Consider the following 20,313-nt stretch of genomic DNA (forward strand, 5'->3'; position numbering starts at 1 on the left):
AAATATTACAGCAGTGTTAAATTCCATACATGCCCCATTTTGTGAATTAATAAGTGTTAGTGTAATCAAAAGTGTTTTGTCTTTCTCATCTTGGGCTTTGCAAATGGATGAGTAAATATTCACTATTCTTTTTGTTGTACCAAAATCATACTGTATCAGAGCACCAATAATTCACTAGCTATGTAACTTTGGATAAGTCATTTCTATCTGGAAGTAAATTTCCTCATTGAATTACTTGGATTCTTGTCTAAGTTCTCTTCCAATTCTGACATCTTTTATCCCTTGTATCATTCAGTGCACCAGACCAAACAGACCAAACAAATTAATTTTTGCTCAGTTTTCCCTCTCTGCTTACAGGGAAAAGTTTTTGCTTTTCCATAAATCTGGAGGTAAACTTTTTAAATTGTGCTTATGTGACTACAAGGGACTTTTCCTTGAAAATAAAATACGAAAAACATAGACTTTTTTCTATTTGGCCATTAGGTGTCGCTAAACATCCAGGAAGTATAAGAAACCAAGCATGAATTACAAAATTCTAGTTTGGGCCTCCACCCTCTACCTTTCCCGCTGTCTGAATCTATGGTTTGCTTAGTCTTGTATTGGTATTTGTGCATCAGTGTCTTGCCATTTGTGGTCAAAAATTCCCTCAGCCACCAGAAAATGTGTTTTCTTAATATCTTCATTCTGCCATTTAAGTCAATATATAGTTATTGAGCATTTGGTGTACTACATACCAGGATCAAGACACTCCACAGTAGATTTCCCATTCATCCTTTAAGACCTAGCTCAAATTCACCTCCTCTGTGGAGCTTTATCTCACCGTCCTTCCAAACCCAGAGCATTGTTGAAAAATTTTTGTCACAATACTTTTGTATTGTGTTTACATATTTATAAATCTCTCTCCTCAAATTCTGGAAAAGATCTGGATTTCTGTCATAATGAGGGAAATGCACACTAAAACTACAAAGAGAAGTCATTTTCACTTAGTCGTTTAGCAAAAATCCACAATTTTATATTTGGTTTAGGGTAACAGGAATTCTCATCCACTCTTGGGAGTATACCCTAGTTTATGCTTTCTGGAAAAGAATTTGGCAATACCTATCAGAATTTTAAACAGCAAACTTTCTTCTAGACATTTAAAAAAATATATATAGTACTTTCACACACAGACAAATACCTGTTGTAAAGAGATATTCACTGCAGAATTATTTGTGGTAAAAAAAAAAAAAGATCAGACATGACCTAAATGACTGGTTAAATTGCAAATCTTACAGTGAATCACCAGAGGTTGTAATAGTCAACATTTACATTTATTCAGCACTTTATAATGGAGTTTCTCACCCTGGCTCACGTGGCTCAGTGGATTGAGTGCCGGCCTGCAAACCAAAGGGTCACTGGTTCAATTCCCTTTCAGGGCTCGTGCCTGGGTTGTGAGCTGGTCCCCATTTGGGAGCATGAAAGAGACAACCTCCCTCCCCATCTCTCCTCCTCTCTTTCTCTCTCTCAAAAAAAAAAAAAAATAGAAAGGTAGTTTCTCATACACTGTTCATAAAACCCCTAAGAAGTAGGCACTTACATTACAGATGAAACTGAGGCAGAGAGAAGTTAAATAATTTGTCCAAAGTGTTTGAAAGAACTAATATTTAAATATTCACCATATGATCTGGATTCATAATGGTCTGGTAACAGTGGCTGCATCTGTTTGTATCTGGCAGGAGAATCGGGACTGATGGTCAAGGGTAGAAGGAAAAGTTTCTTCCCATTCTATACCAGTGGTTGTCAGCCTTAGTTGCATATTAGAATTACATGAAAAACTTCAAAATAATACTTTTGCCTGGGTTCACTTCACAGGTGAATTAAATGAGAATCTCTGCGAGAAGGGACCAGGCATTGGACTGGCTTTTTCAAAGTTTCCCAGGTGATTCAAATGTGAAGTTAGCATTAAGAACCACTTTCTATACCTTCTTTCACCACTTGAGAAAAAAGAATTTTAACAATAGCAAATGTTACTTCAAAAAGAATCCCAAGGCCTGACCAGCATGGCTCAGTTGGTTGGGTGTTGTTCCTCAAAACGGAAGGTAGCTGGTTCAATTCCTAGTCAGGGCACATGCCTGGGTTGCAGGTTCAGTCCCTGGTTGGGGTGCATAGGAGAGACAACTGATAGATGTTTCTCTTACATTGGTATTTCTCTCCCTCTCATTTTCCCTCCCTTTCTTTCTCTCTTAAAGTAAATAAATAAATAAGAATCTCACAAAGGAGCATTGTGTCTATGACACAGATCTCTGGAGAACATAGTTTCCTTGGTGATAAGTTTCTTTATTGTGCTAAAAATTGTCTCACTAAAAGTTACTGTATTAGACTGGTTAATTTAGCAAAACGCAAACATTTAGGTTTTTGCCTCAAATCCTTAATACATACACATATTGACATATTACCCATGACCTGATAAAATCTTTGAGTTATTTCTATTTCCTATAATAATATAAAAAGTTTTCTGGCCTATATGTCCTTAATATAATAAAAAAATGGTCAGCTATATCTGTTTCTTGTTAAAATAGTGGTCAACAAAATTATTTAAATATCTTATCTTTTATGTTCCTGGCATCTTCATTCCCCCCCCTTCACTGCCACACAAAAGCGTCTTTGTGTTTTCATAGTACAAAAGAGTCTAAATCTAAGAGAAGTTAACAATTTACACATAAAGCATGTTCAGAAATGAGTTAAATTCATCAGGCACAATTCTGTCCTTTTATTGACATACAATGCCTAGAGATGGGCTTTCCAGAAAACTCCAGTGGAGGCTTTACTATGGGTAGAGAAGTAGGACATACACCATGAAACCCAGAGGAAAAGCTCACCCCGGTCAATGATTTACAGGTCCTAGGTTTATGAACTGATAAGACTCGGGATGAGGAAGAATAACAGTAGCATGAATGCATTTCCTGCACACTTGAGCAGGGGAAAGGGAATGTTGGCCTGAAGGAGGAGGGATGGTGCTAAGTATGATAGCTGGCAGGTGGGTGATCAAAGGTCCACTTACACCATCCCACGGAAGGTCTTTTTGATCATTAAATTGGCATCTTCTAAAGTATCTCTTTCTCCCCTTTGAAAAAAAAGGAAATGTCCTGGTACTCACCACTTCCAACCCCCTTCCTTCTTCAGAATGTTGCTGTTCATACTTTCAACATTTTTCAAAATCATTTTGTTGGTTGTGCATTTTACAGCTTGCATGGGGAAACTGAGACACATGTGGACACTTTCCTACAAAGTGTTCCAGCCTAACACCTATTTCTGTACATGGCCTTGAGTGTAACCATGGTTTCACAGTGAACTTTGGTTTTATCAGATGAAGACTGAATTTCAACATTGCAGTTTTTGTTTGGCCATAAGTGGATTGCTTAATATTTGTTCCAATTTTTACAGATTAAAAAAGCTCTTCAGCAAAAGGCTCTCATTTGCCTCTCACATGGTTGATTCTTGAAGATGAGAAACACACCTAACATCTTGAATATTCCTCACTCCCTCAACATTGGACCTAAAACAATAGTGGACTAAAATAAAAATACAATTATTTTTAAAACCTTGAGATGCTAATTTAACAAGGAACATGCAACTAATTTATTTTATGTCACCAAGGCAGATAAACATTTATTTAATAAAGTTATTTAATACCTGGCCTCTTGTTTAATTTTCCTCCTGATTTATAGTTAATATATTTTGATACTATGTATCCTATGTGCAGGCACTTTGTACTTCACCTCATTTAAGCTTCCCTTTGGCTTCCCACTGGTGTCCCTTCTTCCTGCCCTTTTTCTTTTGTAGCTCATGCTTTGCCTCTAACTCCTACTCTTTTCCTCCATTATTTACTCCCATTATTTGCTCCCATTATTTTTCTCTCAGCTTCCTCTCTCTGTCCTTGGCAAATCTTTTAAAATTTTTTTTCTGTGATCCCTGCCTCCATCTTTTTTTTTTATTTCTGCCTTTGAAACCGGAAAAACCGGCATTTGTGCTGCCTGTCACCTACCAGACCCAGTAGGCAGAGACAGGATTGAATCTTTATAGGAGCTTTATTCAGATGGCCAGGGACCTGAGAAGATGGGGGTTTGTACCCTAACAGACTATCTTATATTCCATTTTAAACTTACCCTTTTTATAAACAGACGAAAAGTATAAGTAAGGGGTTTGGAATTCAGGGAAAAAAATAGTAAGATAAAAAGCTGCAGCATACTTTCATCTGTGCCCTGGGTGGTGAACATCTCACCCTGGGGCACAATAGCTCAGATACCATCCTGATAGCATGCAGCCCTCCTGGGGCACAAAGGTGGAACTGCTTATGGTCTCCTGGAGTCAGGGTGGGTCGTACCTTCAGTTCCTAGAACAATAGCTTTCTACAGACATTAATTACTGAGCTTGTTAGCTATTACTTGAAACTAAAATTTTTCCAACATTTGAGTCCCCATCACCTTCTGTAAGTGTTGACCAACGTGAAAAAAATCTTTCTATTATAAGAAAGTCACAAAATATTTTCTTATAATACTGTTAGACTCTAGTTGCTATTGAAGGGGACCAAACTTTTGCCACCCTGAAGCTTCCTTCTGGGATTTTGATTTTAAGTGATTATTAAGAAACAAAAGAGGAACTTTTGACACTCCTCCTTCCTACCTAAGAGATTCAGATGGACAGGCCTATTCCAAGAAGAAAATTTTAGGGGGTTGCCTTAGCCCAATTTGAATTAAGTATGGTAAATAGGAGGGCTATGGGTAGGGAGGGGCCTTTTAGCTCAATTCCCTGTGTCCCACTGTTTCTGAGTTGCTTAGCAAGAATTTTCCTGCCATGTGTGTTCTGTTCTTCTTCAACTACCTGTTGCCAACATAAAAGACATTCAAATCTGTAGAGAATTTTTTGTGAGTTTATTTGAGCCAAACCAAGGACAATTGCTGGGAAGCAAAATCTTAACAGATTGAGAAACACCCCAGAAAATGGCAGTGTAGCTAGTACCTTATTTTATACATTACAATCAAAGGAAGAGACATAAGGGGGTTACATGAAAATCTATTGGTGATCAATTAGGGAGGCAAGAGAAAGCAAAGTGGGGAAACCACTGGGATTGGACAAAAATTAAAATGATAGACACATACTTCTTTTACAAAGTGGGTAAGGGATAGTTAACAGTCAACAATTAACAAGATAACAACAACTATGAGGGGATTTGTGGTCTCAGCTCTGGTGCCTGTGCCCAAGGGTTTCAGAAAAAGAGAAGTTACCTTGACATTCCAAAGGTATGTTATCATAGATGCAAAAAGACAATAGATAGGCTCAGTTAGGGTAGATATTGACCTTTATTAGGAAAAAATACTGGCCTAGGACCTGACAACCCACCATGACCTGCTTTTAGTTAATAAGTTTTATTTTCAGACCATCCTTTGTGGTCACTTCAGGTCTCTGAGTTTGTAAGGCTGTCACACAGGCCTCCCCTGAATTTGTCAGGTTAATATGTGGCTCCTCTTCTTCCACACTGTAAATCACCTGTTCTCACTTCAGAAGTTTAATACCCCTTCTCCCTGTTTTTTCCTTTTGCCCAAAATGTTATATATATCCAATGTTGCCTCATTGTCTTTGGAAATTTTCATGCATCGTGTTTTCATGCACATGTATTAAAATTTTATTTTCTCCTATTAATGATTATTAGCCCATCTAGAAGAAATTTGAAGGTGAGAAAAAGTATTAATTATTTTGCTCATTTTTCTCATCATTTAAAATGTTTTAGCTATTCTGGTGGTTGTGTGGTGGTATCTTATTTGGTTTTAGGATGCATTTCCTGCATCACTAATGATTTAGATTATCTTTTCTTATGCTGCTGGCCACTCATCTTCTTTTGTGAGATGTCTATTCAGATATTTTGCCAATTTTTAAAAATGAGTTGTTTGTCTTTTTATTATTGTGGGAATTCTATATATATCAAGGATATCAGAGCTTTATCATATATGTCAATGTAAGAAACATCCAAACCTGTAAGAATTTTTATGAGTTTATTTGAGCCAAGGTGATGATAATTGCCAGGAAGCAGACTCTCAACCAGTTGAGAAAATGCTCCTGAAAATGGCAGTTTTATCACTAATTTTATACATCAGAATTAAAGAGGAACACATAAAGGGGTTACATGAAATTCATTGGTGATAGATATGGGAGGCAGGAGAAAGCACATGGAGTGGGGAGGGGGGTCTCTAGGACTGGATAAAAAGTAAAATGAATACACATGTACTTACTTCTTTTACATAGGAGGGTACAGGATAGGTAAGAGTTTAAAATTAAAACAATAGCATTAACAATGAGGGGTTCTATGGTTTCCTGCTTTGCTGGGAGATTGTGCCCTGAGGGATCTGGAAAAAGGAAATTAACCTGACATTCCAAAGATGTGTTATCATAGATTCAAAAAGACAATAGACAGCCTCAGTTAAGTAAAGATTGACTTTTGTCAAGAAAGATATCATTCTAGAACCTGACTACCTACTATGACTCACTTTTAGCTAGAAAGTTTTTTTAAATTGATTTTAGAGAGAAAGAGAGGAGGGAAGAGAGAGAAAGAGAGAAATATTAATTTTCTGTTCTGTTACTGTACAGTCACTTGGGGTTCTGCTGCTTGCCACTAGTAAACTCCAGAGGCAGAGGTTTGGTGGAAAAGGAAGGGGCTGTTTAGTTAAAAGCTGTACAATTTTGGTCCTTTCTCCTTTGAGAGATTGGTCATCTTTCCTCCCAAGCAGATCATGTATTGGAAGACTTACTCTCATCCATGAAGGGTGGGGGAGGCTCTGCAGGCGGAGTGCCCCCACAGTAGAGTTGTGAGAAGCTTAGAGATAAAGGTCTCTTTTGAAGTAATAAATAAATAAATAAATAAATAAATAAATAAATAAATAAAAGCAAGATATACAATTTTTAAAGAATAATGGGCTTCTGCCTCAAAGCTTATTTCCTTTAAAACATCCAAAAGAAAATAACCCCTGCACACCTGGCCAGCTCAGTTCAAGGATGCACCTGGAATCCCCTCCCCTATTTAAAAATATTGTCCTTTGTGATATGCAGGTGGCTGCAGCATGATTATCCAGGTGGCTTGGCAGGTTCTTGGTCACAGTTCCACTTCACGTACCTCTCACGAGTATGTGCACCTGGCTGGGCAGGACCATGTAGCACAGCATGCTGGCTTGGCTTTCTGTGTGGGAGAGATGCAGTGTGGCTTAGAGCCCGGCCATGGGATCTCCAGGGCCTGCTGACCTGGGAACTCTGGCCCCTGACCCCCTAGCCCCAGGCCACAAGGGGAAGGAAAGAAAAAGGGCTCTGCACACTCTCCACTTTTAAAGTCCCATCCCAAAATCCCATGCAAGGCAGGAGTTTTCAGCCTGTCCACCAGTTCTAGCTTACATCCACCACACTTGTCAGCCCACAGAGCATCGTTACGTGGGGTGGGGCATCACCTTATGACGTGTATAGTGTGACATTTTCAGCCACCACAGCCTGCGCAGCCTCTCTTTAAGCAGTGTTCCAAGGTAACACCTGAGTTGGTTGTGCACTGTTGTCTGGGAAAATGGAAGCAGGAGGTGCTGAGCTGCTCTGTAGCCAGAGCTACACTAGCTTGTTCACTGTCGCTTCTGGCAGGCTCCTCTGATGGCCACCCCCTTCTTGGGGGTGAGGGGAGAAGCCTCTTCTGCTAGATTAGGGTGCCCCTGGATTGGGGTCTCCCCTGCTCTGCAGTGATTTGGTCAAGCCCCTCTGTTACAGTTCCACTTATTTATGCATTCAAACCCACATCCTTGATGTATCAGGATGATGCTCTAACCAACTGAGCTACCCAGCCAGAGCTAGCTAGAAAGTTTTAATTCCAGGTCATCTTGTGTGGTTGCTTTAGGTCTTGAGTTTGTAAGGCAACCATGCAGGCCTCCCCCAAGCTTGTCAGGTTTAGTATGTGGCCCCTTTTTGGTACACATATATATGCTTTGTTAATATATTTTACCTGTGCGTAGCTTGCTTCTTCATTTCCTTAAGGGTAACATTTGATGATCAGAAGTTTTTAATTTTGATGAAGTCTACTTTATCGGTTTTTCTTTTGCAGTCATTGTGTCTTATCTAAGAAACCTTTGCCCAATCCCAAATCATCCAGATATTTTTGTTGGGGACCACTTTGTGTGGTATCGGAAACTATAGCCCCACACAAGCTAGGCCTCAAAAGAGGCCTCTAAGACTTGACTGGAAAACTGGGAATGCAGGAGGCAGATATGACCTGATGCTAGCACCAAGGGTTCCTGTGGGAAATCGGGCCTGAAGAATGCATTGTACCCTTTGAAGCCTGCTTTGCTTTGTATAGCCTTGCTGGTATAAACCAGATGTTTAAGTTCAAAGCACAAGTGAGTGAACACCTAATCTCATGAGCCATGCCTTAACGACCCTCTGGCGTCAGTGAGTCTAACAGACCCTGACCTGAGGCAGATTTCTGTGTCTCTTCAATCGTTATCTATAGATAATATCTGTTTTCTGTAACTATAGCCCTTTGACATTGATTGATGTGCTATGCAGGTATGCTGTATACCCCTGCACATACCAATCTCAGTAAAAGCTGTTTCAGAGAAGGGCTCAGGACTAAGGGAATCACCAGCCCCTTTCCCCCAGACAGATTATGTCTGGCCCAACTCATTTCATCAGTGACTGGGAAGACTCCATGGGACAGGGTTCCCCTCATATTTTCATATATTTTCCTCTAAAAGCTTTATGGTTTTACCTTTTACATTTAGGTTTGTGATTCATCTCAAAATACTTTTTGTGCATATTGTGAACTAATGGTTAGGATTCATTTGTTTCCATATGAATATTTAGTTTTTCAGCATAATTTATTGAAATGGCTTTCCTTTACTCATTGGATTGTTTTGGTGCAGTTTTTTGAGAATTTAAAGGCTGTATAAGGATGAGTGGTTTGCATTTTCTAATTATCTTTTTGTTTTTAGTTTTTAATTTTATCAGGTCATAACCTGTGGATCTGGTTTATATAATATTGGATATTTTGTTTCAGGGCACCTTCTTTTTGGCTTACCACATTGTCAGTTTTATTAAATGATCCTCATGTGCCTAAGCAACATGGTTTTTCTCTGTCAGTTGCAGAGTTCTATATCAATCATTTGAGGAAGAGTTTTGTGTTGTACAAATTTCATACTCTTAAAAAAATGTTTTTGGGTGGAACAGAAGGCGCCATCATGCGAGCCGACATCCGCCACAACAAAGACCAGAAGGTTTGGCACAGGGAGCCCAAGAGCCAGGATATCTACCTGAGGCTGTTGGTCAAGCTATGCAGGTTCCTGGCCAGACAGGCCAACTCCACCTTCAACCAAGTGGTGCTGAAGAGGTTGCTCATGAGCCGTACCAACAGGCCAGCTCTGTCCCTTTCCCAGATGATCCGGAAGATGAAGTTTCCTGGCTGTGAGGGCAAAACTACAGTGGTTGTGGGGACTATAAACGATGACATGTGTGTCCAGGAGGTGCCCCGCCTGAAGGTGTGTGCACTTCGTGTGAGCAGCTGCACCCGGAGCTGCATCCTCAAGGAGTGGGGCAAGATCCTCACCATCGACCAGCTGGCCCTGGACTCCCCAAAGGGCTGTGGCACCATCTTGCTTTCTGGTCCTCGCAAGGGCTGAGAGGTGTACAAGCATTTCAGCAAGGCCTCAGAAACCCCTCACAGCCACACCAAACCCTACATGCAATCCAAGGGCAGAAGTTTGAGTGCACAAGAGGACAGCAGGCCAGCTGTGGCTACAAAACCTAACCCCAGATCCTACCTTGTTATTAAAAAGATTTTGGATGCTGAATAAAAATGTTTTTGGCTTGAATTCTCATTTTTTGAGATATATATTTCAGTCTCCTAGGTTGGCATGTTTGGGGAATAGTGAGGAGTTTAATGTGTTTCAAAGGCAGTAAGGAAGCCCTGGCTGGCATAGCTCAGTGGATTGAGTGGGGGCTGCGAACCAAAGTGTCGTAGGTTCGATTCCCAGTCAGGGCACATGCCTGGGTTGCAGGCCACGGCCCCCAGCAACCACACATTGATGTTTCTCTCTCTCTCTCTTTCTTCCTCCCTTCCCTCTCTAAAAAATAAATAAATAAATAAAATCTTTAAACAAAAAAGGCAGTAAGGAGGAGAGAAATAGGAGTTGAGATAAAAAAAAAAAGCAGTAGGGCTCTAGAGTGGTAACTCAATTGGTTAGAGCATTCTCCTGATATACTAAGGTTATAGGTTCAGTCCTCAGTCAGCGCACATAAAGGAATCAACCAGCAAATGCATGGATGGGGGGAACAATAGATCAATGTTTCTCTCTCAGTTGTCTCTCCCTTCTTCTCTCTTTCTCTAAAATTAATAAATAAATTTTAAACTGATAAGAACATATCCTACACTTGATCTTAGCCAAAAGGTCGAGAAGTGATCTAAAATTAATAAATAAAATTTTTAAAAGATGCAGTACAGCCATATCATGCCAGATCTTGACTTTGGATTTTACTCTGAGTGAGTTGAGCCAGTTTTGAAGAGGATTACACTAATACTGTGTTGATATTAAAAAAGAGGATGTAGTCTCTGGCTGTTGTAGCTCAGTGAACTAAGCACCAGCCTGAGGACTGAAAGGTTGCTGGTTCGATTCCCAATTAGGGCACATGCCTGGTTGTGGGCCAGGTCCCTAGTTGGGGGCGTGCAAGAAGCAACCAATCAATGTTTCCCTCCCTCTCTTTCTCCACATGCTCTAAAAATAAGTAAATAAAATATTTTTTATAAGAGGGGGGTATAGTGGTAGGGGTTCCCTAAGAGACTAGCTAAGGGATTATTGTAGAAGGACAGGCAGTAGAAGATAATGTTTGGACCAAGTGGTATGGGAGGAAGAGATAAGAAGGATTTCTGGCTTCTGGGTATCTGAATATTTTGAAGATAATACCAGCAGATTTTGTTAACAGTTTTTAAGTGCGGGGTCTGATAGAAAGAGAGGATTCAGCCCTGGCTGGCGTAGCTCAGTGGATTGAGTGCGGGCTGCAAACCAAAGTGTCGCAGGTTCGATTCCCAGTCAGGGTACATGCCTGGGTTGCAGGCCATGACCCCCAGCAACCACACATTGATGTCTCTGTCTCTCTCTCTCTGTCTCTCTCTCTCCCTCCCTTCCCTCTCTGAAAATAAATAAAATCTTTAAAAAAAAAGAAAAAAAAAGAAAGAGAGGATTCAGAGATGACACAAGATTTTTGACTGAAACTATTAGAAGAAAGTAGTTATTGAGTGGGGGCTATGTGTGTATGTATATATCTGTGAGCTCTATACCAGCATAGTCAGTATCCTCTGTTTCTTTGCTTCCTCACAAGAGTGCCTTTATGATTGAAACTCTGACAAATCTAATAATGTTAACATCTAACATGTATCTAGTATTTACATGTCAGGTATGGTACAACTAATGTAAATGTATATTTATTCCTTAGTGTAAAATTTAATCACTTAAAACCTAGCTGATAGGTCCTATTGTTGCCCCTATGTGTCTAAGGGACATGAGCCCTGTAGAAGTTAGATAATTTGTTCAGGTTTACATAGCTAGTAAAAAGGAAAGCTGGGGTTTTTTTTTCTCAACTTTTCTCCAGACGTATGGCTCTTTACTTTTAGAACGGTTGCCTTAATTTTTGAACAGGTGAAAGAGTCATGTAGTTTAAAATTGAAAAATCTTGAAATTTTTTTTCAACCTTTCAGTCCTCAATCATCCACTTCCCCTCCCACAGGCAATCAGTCTTATTAATTTCTTTGATATTCTTATGGAGATATTTTACTTTCTAAACAAGCAGATACAAAATAGAAAATATACTTTCTCCTTTTTTTCCCCCCCACAAAGGGTAACATACTTTATACACTGCTCTGTAAGTTGTTTTTCTGCTTGGATAGCTTTCCACATAATCATATCATAATTTATTTAATTAGTTCCCTATTGATACACAGTATATTTCCATTTATTTTCCCAGTGCATTTCCAGTGCTGCAGTGAATGGCTTGACACATATGCCATTTTGCAAAGTTGAAAGCTGGTTATTGAAATACAGATCTGTCTGACTTAGCTAGTTTCCAGGCCACATTGCCTCCCCTTATGTTGTTGATTCTTTTTAGAGGATGATGCTTCTTAACTCTTCTCAAGTTTATGAGAATACTTTGTCTTAACCCCTGTGACACTCAGCTTCCAGCTCTAGGAGTAGCCACTCTTGAAAACCTCTTAAATTCATAAATACTCAGTATCCTCAGAGGATCTTCCCTGGGAATCTCTTCCACACTCACATGACCCTGATGACAGTGTAGGAAAGGGTAATGATAAACTCAGTGTGGTTGAGAAAGGTTTACTTTGCTTATTAGCTTAAAGCAAATGAACTTTGGGAAATAACCCAGAGGGTGAAAGTATATAGGGCCAATGGAAAACCTTTTCTAAAGTGAGATGATGATCTGACTGCTGCCAAGACTGATTGCACACTTGCATCTTAAGCAATATATCACCACACCATGCATGACACAACACTCATCACTTTTGTCTTGCACAACTTTGCATTGTGTGTGGGACTAGATTTGAGCCATTTCCTGTTAAATTTTACCTCCAAGTTGTGGTGCTGGTCCTGTGATAAGGCAAATGAGTCATATAGCAACTCTATCTAGCTCTGAACTTTGGTCTATTTTGTGTTGCAATGATACGTGCTCCTCGGTGAACTTTCACCTAGATATCTGATTCCCAGAAATTATTACGGTAAAAGCACTTTGAGTGGATTTAATAATCCTTTTTTTAATCTCTTGCTATTTGAGCTATCTAAATAATATGTAAACATTATTAGCATGTACATTTAAAGTTAAAACCACTCTTGCATCTCAACTATAGAAAATGGCACTTGTCCATCCTCTGGTAATAGTAATAATTAATACTTATTGAGTCCCTACTATAAGCTAGGTATTGTTGTAAGTCTTTTAGGTAATATTCATAAGAAGTGGATTCTATTATTATTATTGTCCCCATCTTATAAGATAAGAAACTAAAGCACAAAGAGGTTAAATACTTTGCTTAAGGTTAATACTCTGATAGGGAAACTGTGATTTGGACTCTGTGTAGGCTGGCCGGGAAGCCCATATTATTAACCACCATGCCATGAACTTTTTAGAACACAAAGCCCTCTGTCTATTTTACTGCTGCTGCCCTTTCCTACCTCCCTTCCCTTCTTGTCTTATTGTCCTACCTGTAACAACCTCTGCCCTCCACTGTCTTAAGCAAACACTGGCAAAGCCAAACTGGAGAACCAGCTGTCAGAACACAATAACCCAATTCCATGATGTACCAGAATGTCATAATTTTCTGATTGGGAAATGGTAATATTACCAGTGGCTCCGTAATAGTTAAGAACACTTCAGTGAGTGCCATAGGTCTTGTGTATAGGCCAAAATGTTGTTAAGGGAAGTCAATCCACATCCTAGAACTGGTTTGTGATCTAGGGAGGATCCAAGAAGCACCCATGACCCTTGATGTGAGGTCGGGGTAGGGCAGCTCTAGAACACTTGTTTTTCCACAGGCTTCTTCAGGGTTTCCCTGGGAGCCAGACAAAACTAGTTTTTCTTCAAATAGCTGTCCCATCCTGAGAATTTCTTGAATTCCTCTTTGATCTCTCTCCAATTCACCCTCCTCACTGCTGCCAGAGACTACATAATCTCAGTGTAAACTCGTCTAAGGATTCCCCAACATCACTTTCACAATAAAGTTTAAACTCCTGAGCTCATCACACCAAGCTTTGATAATCTGGTCTCTGCCTGTTTGTCTGCCACTCCCTCACATACACCTTTCATTTCACTCCCTTCCAAAATTGCAGTGGCTCACCTTGGTCCTAGCTCACCCCCTTAGCATGCTTTTCAAGGGCCTCTCAGACCTACCTCTCTATCCTCATCCCCTACCAATTTTCAATGTACCCTCTGTCCCAGCCTCCCTAGACTAAGCTTTCTGCAAGTACGTCATGCACTTTGTTGATACAGTTCACTTGCCGAGTTTTCACCTGAAAACCCTCCTCCAAAGCCGTGTCTTTTGTGAGAGCTTACTTGAGCTTACATGTAGCACTGCCCCCAACCCTCCCCTCACCATTTGAATGAGCTGCACCTTCAGCTATGTCTTTAGGGTGTGATTCTGTTCAGATTCTGTTCAGATTGTGTTCTGCATCTTCAATGTAGTACAGTTATTTGTTTACAATCTTTTTTTCCTTGAGATCGGTGACTAACACTGTATCTATTTCATTTCTATATCCCTTTGCAGATTCTACTAAAGTACCTGGCCCATAGATAGTGTTCATTGGAAATGCCTGAATAACCTATTTCTCATGCAAAAAAGAAATGCCAGGCAACAGTTACTAAATCATTTGTGTATGAGGTAAGTCAAAGCAAGGGGTGATATTACTCTTTTCAATTTAATAAATGAAGGTATAGCTTTCAGATGTGGTTGAAAGAATCTAGAATAGCACCATCCAATATGGTAACAACAGCACCTGTCGCTATTTAAATTTATATTAACTTAAAAAATTGCCCTGGCCAGGTAGCTCAGTTGGTTAGAGTATTGTCCCAATACACCAAGGTTGAGGGTTTGATCCCAACTCAGGGCACATACAAGAATCAACCAATGAATACATAAATAAGTAGAACAACAAATAGGTATTTCCCTCCCTCTCTTACAAATCAACTAATAAATACAAATAAATATATATTAAATTAAAAATTATTTAAAATTCCATTTTCTTGTCACACTATCCACACTTGCAGTGCTCAATAGCCACAGGTGGCTACAGGCTAATGAATGGATAGCACAGACATAGAACATTTCTGTCATTGCAGAAAATTCTATTGGACAGCATTGATCTAGAAACATTATTGGTACAGATCAGTGGAGTTAAAATAAAGTTTATAGGAGGTCAGTCTGGAAAAATACGGCCCTTGTTAATATAACAAGAACAGTTTGTGCCACACTGTTGTAACCTGGCAGCCAAGGAGAGTAGACTGGAATGTGCATGTGTGAACAATGATGACTTCGCTGTATTAGTCAGTGGGGGCAGTAGATGCTGTTGAGAGAGCATGCGTTCTATGAGGCCATCACATTCAAAATGACTGAGCAAGTAGAGTAATGAATCTGCATCAGATTTTGTGTTAAGCTTGAACATTCCTTGTGGAAACTATTCAGATCATTTAGAGGGCTACAGCTTTGGGCAACCGGAAATTGGCAGCTTCATCACAACAATGTGGCCTCTTGTGCATCATGTCTTATACAGAGTTTTTTGGGGAAACATCAAATTAGCCAGGTGTCTCCACCCCACTACAGCTCAGATTTGGCGCCCAGCCTTTGGGAACCACCCTGCCTGGTTTCAGAAGCTATAATACCCCACGGCTAAGGCTGAGTAAAAAACCTTGGGACCATAAGCCACTAAGGAATAAAGCTTATCTCCCTGGCAGGAGCATCACCTCTGGCCACTTTACTTCACCCTCCCTGGCCCCCAGTGCATGACCGGTTAGCCAATGATGGGTAAGATTCTTCAAGGGAGGGACATCCTAAGACAGGCATGGTCATGAAGGGGCCCTCAGGGAAGGATTTGGGGGGCTATAGCAAAAGGGGGTGATGGACTCTCACCCCTTGGCTTTAACATAGCCTCAGTCCTCATTCCATCTGTGAGAAGTCTCCCAATCTCTTGGCTGCCTTACTTCCCCTGCCTGACTTAAGCCTAAAATAATGCCTTAAGCCTGAAACAATGCTGGAGGTGGGTAAGGCCCTGTTCTGGAAAGGGCAGGTTCCCTACGGTGATCAGGCCTAAGAAAGAATGCATAAAATCCTATGAAACCTACTTTGTTAATACCCTCAATTTAAATGATAAGGTTCCAAGCAAGAAGTGAGTTTGTTCCCCAAAGTTATCTGACCCTTTTACTATCTGACCCTGACTCAGAATAAGGCCTCAGAGTTCTTTGAATGTTATCTATTGTTTAATCATTTCTGTGTGACAATGATCAATCAGCTTTATGTATACAGCCTGTATTTCTATGCAAATTAAACCCAGTAAAAGGCTATTGAGGAACAGGTTCCTGGCCTTTCTCCTTTGAGAGATCTGCTACCTTTCCTCCCCAAGCAGGTAGACCTTGGTAGACTTATTCTCATCTGTGGTGGCCGGGGGTTGGGGGGGGTGGGAGGGCCCTGCGGGTGGAGCCCTCCACACCCAGGAACTTCTAGCTTTTCCCCAAACTAAAATCACCTTTGAAAGGGAAGAGATTTCAGATCATAGATGAGATTCAGGAAAATAAAACAGAGTAGTTGATGATGATTGGGAGAACTATGTGAGGTCCCAAGGTGCCTACTTTAAAGGGGACTGAGGTGTCATTTTCCTATGTATAGTGTTTTTTATATCTTGTATCTTCCCCAATAAATGTCTCTATTTTTTATATTATGTGGCTGGATACCTTCTGGACAGACCTTGTATACGATTAAGAAACCATTTTTGTGACCACATGAGGATAACACTGAAAATAATATCTTGAAGAATGTCTGTGAATGCTTTACATTTGGAATATTCAACACTTGGTTAATGACCCAGGTTTACAGTGGAGAAGGAAGGGAAAAAGAAAAGAGAAAAAAAAAGTTAGAAATTGCTTTGAGGAGAATTTCAGCAATCAAAATCTTAAAAGTAACTTAACAACTGTCAAAAACAGATCTTTGTATGCTGTTTGAGAGAGTAAAAAGTAGGCTGGGATTGTAAAAGGGTGTTGTTTCATTTGTGAGTTTGTATTGTAATCTTCCTGACTTGCATGTCAACTTAAAAAGTAGGATATGCCTTAAAATAAGAGAAGAAATTTACCATATTTTCAGACATTTGATAAACACATCATGATGCACATTTCTTCTTAGAGAAGAGTTTACATTTTAAGAATGTGTTAATGGCCTCAAAAACACTACTTTAAAAAAGGTAAAGAGAGGTATATATAGGGCCATTATATGCAGTGAAAACAAGAGGATATATATCTGTATCATTTAACCTGGATTCCTAACATGAAAACTTTTCAGGCCTTTTGGAGGAGAGAGAAATATCTTAGAATGTTGGATTAAAAATACAAGAAGATCTTTCAATATGTCATATTTTAGTGCCAGTGAGAGTTGCTACTTTTCCCAGTGATTTCTCCTCACTCATTCAGTCTGCTCTCCAAATCTAGTTACTCCTTGTGGTTTCTCAGATCCTCTTTTCTTTTCTTTTGGCTTCCCTCCCTTGGTCTCTAGTCATATCACATAACTGCTAATTCCAATGATCCTCTCCAAGGTAATGACTACTAAGTCAACTTTCCCCATGCTGAACTCTGTGAATACAGGGACAATGTATGCAGGCCAGTACTGTCAGGATGGGCAGGGTAGGGCAATTGAGAACCTAATTACAATTATAGTGTTTTGGATTACAAACATGGCCACCATTTGGACTACAAGTAATATGGCGACTGAACTCTGACCCGGAAGAGGTGGTTGACATCAGACCAGGAACCACCAATGATATGTTGCTTCTTTGTTCACCAAGAACCAATCCTTGGCTCCCATGTGAAGTCAAGCCATATAAAACTCCCACCCTTTCCCTTCTCCCTCTGGGACTTTTCTCGGCAACTTTCTCTGTAGGGGCAGAGGAAATCTCGCCCAGGAGCACAAACTTCCAAAATAAAGCTCATCTGCCTATTTTCATGGCTAATTGGCTGCTTATTTCCTCAGCGGGGTCTAAGAAAACCTTACAAGTATAACTGGTCTGAGAACCATCTTTGAGTAGCCAGGCTCTAGGTGAGAGGTTGACAAACATTTTCTGTAAAGGGTCAGACAGTAAATATTTTCAATTTTGTGGGCCATTTGTTCTCCATCCTAGTTACTCAGCTCAATCAATGTGGCCTGAGAGCAGCCACAGCCAATGTGTCATTGAACGGGCATGGCTGTGTTCAAGTAGAATTTTATCTGTGAGAATAGGTGGCAGGCATGATTTAGTTATAGTTTGCTGATTCCTGTTAATCACTGATTTTCAAGCAAAAAGGCCTTTTAGAATCCATTCGGTGAGAAAGAACGTACTCAGTTCTTCCCTCCCTCTCATTCCGATCAGAGCAATTTAACTTTAACCCATTTTGTTCATGTAGTTGAGTGAGATTTTGTTTGCACAAATGGGCACAAAGTTTGAAAATGTTTTCATGAATTTTATTCTAGGTATGAATCTGTCATCTTCCTCAATCTAGTCACTGTCTCCTCTATCTCCTCTGCCAAAGAAGGAAGACAATTGCCCATTTCTGATCATACCACTTCACAAACTTCAGTGATTCTCATGAGCCATTCCTTAGTCTACCTATCCCCTTAACCTCACCCTACTGGCATCTAACTCACCATCTATGAGCCACATAGGACTTTATGTATGACACTCCTCAAAGATGCTTTTACCTCTGTCTTTGTGTATGTTCTCCCCTTGACTAGGATGCCCTCTCCCTCCCACCCCAACCTTCCACATGGTGATATCCTCAAATGCTACTTGCTATGTGAAATCATCTGTGATTTCAATACCCAGAAGCAGTCGCCTCTCTGTTCCCATGCTCTTTTTTCATGGGGCTTTTATGTGCACAGACCCCAGCAGCCCAGTTCCCCAACTAGATTAATGTTCTTTCCAGGCATAAAATCACACTTTCCAGATCTTTCTACCCACCACAGGCACAACTCAGTACCAAATCCATAACAGCCATTTGAGCTCTTTATTTGGATAGGAAGAGGGCATATCCTGGCAAAATGCACTCTACTTGCCTAATGCATCTTCACCTTCCTGCCATCTTCACACTTTTCCCTTCCACACTCCTATTGAAGGCGACAGTTAGAATGCACAGGCGATTCCCATTGTTCTGAGAAGATAAGAGTACCCGGTTAATGTTTGGGACCTGAGAGAATAAGACTCAGGTAACCTTGCAGTGAAAGGAACATGAGAAAGGGATTGAGAGGCAAAGACAAATCCAGAAGCCTCGAGTGCCAGGCAGACAAAGGCCTCTGACTAGGTGGGCAAGATCCAGGCTGGGGCATTTGCCAGGGTTTTGAGAGACAATGTCATGCTGTGGGAAGAAAACAGCAGGACTTGGAGAGGGACATACCTATGCTTAAAATTTATAGCTTTTCAAATTTGAGTGTATATGTAACCCTCTAAGCCTCATTTGCACATTAAGAATAAATATATCTTTTGAAATTTTCTAAGGGTTAGAAATGCCTCTGGTGCAGAGGAGGGGCTCAAAAAGTGGTATAAGTTATAAAGATGGGGGAGTGAAGAAGCAAAGGAGACCTAAGAAATAAAATGATGAAAAGGTAATCCTTAAGATAAATGTCATTAATTGCTCTTTTTTTTTAACCACCTAGGATTTATCCAGCTAATCTCATTAATAAACCATGGTTGAAATGAGAGTATAGTGGTCTGGCATGTGCACAGGAATCACTTGGGGACCTATTAAAATGCAGATTCTCATTCAGTGGGTCTGGGTAGACCTGAAGATGGACATTTGTGATGTCATGCTGCTGATCTGTGAAGCTGATGCTGCTGATCCCTGGACCACACTGAGAGTGGCAAGGTGTTTGTCCATGTTGGCTGAGGTAAAGAAGATGGATGGGTTTGCTGAGCTATCTGGTCTGCTTCTCCCACATGCCTAAAAATCCCAGAGCTTTTGAGGTGAATGAAGTCAGCTAAGGAAAGCTAAATAAAGTCTGTCAGGGAAAGTAGCACCATGTGGGATAACAGGGCCAAAGGGCAGGGAATTTATAAGTAAAAAAAGAATAATTGAATTCTCTGGGGCTTACCTGCAGACCATATGTGGACACAAGAAGCTGGATTTAAATATTTCTCAGGGAACTTGTGTATGGATCATGATTAGCAAATAAGTCTATGTCCAGTTTCATAAAGCAGTACATCACGGGGCTGACCAACGCAGCAGCAGCCAGTTGGCCCTGTCTGGGGACATTTTAGGTATGAGACAAAGGCTCTGTAGATTGATTTTCTGCTGTTCAGATAGGGCTGGGCTCAGGAAGTAACTCGGTTGGGAAGCCCAGAAGAATGAGGGGTTCAGAGGCAGACTGGAGATCTGGTCCACTGCTGCAGGCTTGCATTAACAGAGGCAGACAGAAATAGGGAGTGAAGAACTACATCTCATGACTTGGGCATAGTCCTGTGTAAAGAATAGATTACATATTCCATGCTTTATAATTTACAAAGTATCCATAAACATTGCCTCTTTCTAGCCACACAC

General features: G+C 40.4%; 2 pseudogenes; one reads left to right on the forward strand and one right to left on the reverse strand.

Moving 5' to 3' along the window:
• Positions 1-9,236: 9,236 nt before the first annotated feature.
• Positions 9,237-9,802, forward strand: LOC123819870 (annotated as a pseudogene).
• Positions 9,803-10,336: 534 nt separating this feature from the next.
• Positions 10,337-10,455, reverse strand: LOC123820330 (annotated as a pseudogene).
• Positions 10,456-20,313: the final 9,858 nt, after the last annotated feature.

Source organism: Phyllostomus hastatus, unplaced genomic scaffold (assembly GCF_019186645.2).
Source record: "Phyllostomus hastatus isolate PE091 unplaced genomic scaffold, TTU_PhHast_1.1 phas_contig_34, whole genome shotgun sequence".
NCBI lineage: Eukaryota > Metazoa > Chordata > Mammalia > Chiroptera > Phyllostomidae > Phyllostomus > Phyllostomus hastatus.